Here is a 2,261-nt window from a genome sequence, read left to right on the forward strand (position 1 = left end):
TTTTCTTTGAATCTTTCTGTGTTCTCTTGTTGTAGATTAGCATTAGATGTAAAGCAATGAAAAGATCCACCTCAGACCCATCAAGCTATAGTGAATTCAAGGTGACTTAGCTATGAAGCCAAGCCCTCAACCAACCAAGGGAGGGGGATAACCTAGATAAAGACTTCAGTGCTCCTCATATCAGATACGATTCAAGCCTATGCCAATCTTAGCTAACCAAGAAAAAAGCATAACCCAGACAAGAACCCCTCACAAACTGCTCCTCATATCATAAATGAGTTGGGCTAAAAGTCCAACAAGCCAAACGACCCACCTTTTTTGATGAGGGGAAACAAGCACCGAAAGCAAGAAGAGCTAAAGCCCAAGCTTTGGCCACTTGGAAAATATCTTGATTCAAGATTGGAATTCCCAAGTCAATTTAGAAGCAAGGAAAGCGAAAACCCAAACTTCAACCACTTGAGAGGAAAACACATCTGTAATAACCCAGATTAAAAAAAAGAAAGAAAAAGAGAAGAGAACGGAAGAGGACTCCTGAAAGAGTCCGTCTTCCCTCTTTGAATCAAAATGGGATTGGGACTCTAGGAGCCCTAGATCCCATCTATAAATCTCCTTCTCCCCTCTCTCCAAAGGATCCCAGAGCCTGGCCTCCTCTCTTCTTCCTCCCTCTTTCTTTCTCGTTTTATCGATTTTCTTCGACCCGTGCTCACCGAAAATTGGAAACGGAGACGCTGCCGGAGCTCGAGGTAAGCCCCTCCCCTTCTTCCTCTCCCTCTTCCCTTTCTCCCCTGGTCCAAAGCCTCGCCGCCAGCCACCGACTTTACCGAAAATCAGTCGCAAAAGAAATTCCCTATTTTCTGAATTTTTCCTTGATTTTGTTGGTCGAACCTTGCCGCCGGCCGTCCCTTGCTCCACCGCCGCCTCCACCTGCTGTCGGATCTCCGGCCAAGCCACCGGAGCCCGAGCCACCGAGGGGGGGGGACCTCACGGTCTTCCCCTGTTTCAGCCAAGGGAGGCCACGGGAAGAAAAGAAAAGAAGAAGGAAGAAGAAGAAGAAAAGAAAAGAAAAGAAAAAGGAAAAAGAAAAAAAGAAAAGAAAAAGGAAAAAGAAAAAGAAAAAAAAAAGAAAAAGAGAAAGAGAAAAATAAAAATAAAAAAAATAAAAAGAAGAAGAAGAAAGAAAAATATTTTCTCTCTCCTCTCTCTACCTTCTCTCTCCAATTTCTCTCTCTAGATTCTCTTTCTATTTTCTCTCTCTAGATCTTTCTCTCTTTTTGTGGATTTTATCTCTCTAGAATCTTTCTACCCTCTCTCTGATTTCATCACAGACCGTAGAATAAACTTGAGATGAAAATAAGATGATCCGAGATTGCTCCAAAATTCGTGCAGTAGATCTGATTTTAGTCCGATCTTATTCGAAATTGTAACACTTGATTCATATTAAGTCATCCTGATAGGACCTCTGATGATCTCGATCATGATTGTCTCATCTGAAAGATATAAAGATTCTCTCTCCACTTTCTTTCTCTACTTTCTCTCTCTAGAATTTTCTCTCTCTTCATAAATTTTCTCTCTCTAGAAGTCTTATGGATCAGTGGAGGATCCTGATACATAGACAAGTCCTAATTTTGGTTAATCCTAAGAGAGGTCCTAGATTTGTGTTATTAGGATCGATTATCAGATAATTTTCTTCATATATGATTTTTATATTTGATTAGGGTTATGAAGAGATGATTGTCTGCATATGATATCGAGTGGAATATTTTATTAAAAAAATTCATAAATCAAAGAAGGATATTGATTTCTGTGCTTGGATCAGTCACCGGTAAAGATAAGAATCTCTGTACATGATCACTATTATATATATGCTATTTTACTGTTGGTCTTGCATCATTGATTTTGTATCGTCGGATTTAAGATCGATGAATTTATTATATCTGAGATACTGTTATTTGATTTTGAGCATTAGTATGTTATGTCAATATATATGTATCAGAGATTGATGGCATGATTATATGGATATGACATATCTGAATTGATCATAATGCAAGACAGAATTAATTTGATGAAATCAATACAAAATGATTAAATGAAAAGAAAGAGATATATGGTATGGACTAGTCTTGTCATATGGAACAGTCCGCCAGGAGCTTATGCCTGGGACAGCCCTCACTGGCTTACAGGTGGATCAGCCGGCCAGGAGCTCATGCCTGGGACAGCCTGCCAGGAGCTTATGCCTGGGATAGTCTCTCACGGGCTTCCGT

The sequence above is a fragment of the Elaeis guineensis genome, chromosome 13 (genome assembly GCF_000442705.2).
Source record: "Elaeis guineensis isolate ETL-2024a chromosome 13, EG11, whole genome shotgun sequence".
NCBI classification, from domain to species: domain Eukaryota; kingdom Viridiplantae; phylum Streptophyta; class Magnoliopsida; order Arecales; family Arecaceae; genus Elaeis; species Elaeis guineensis.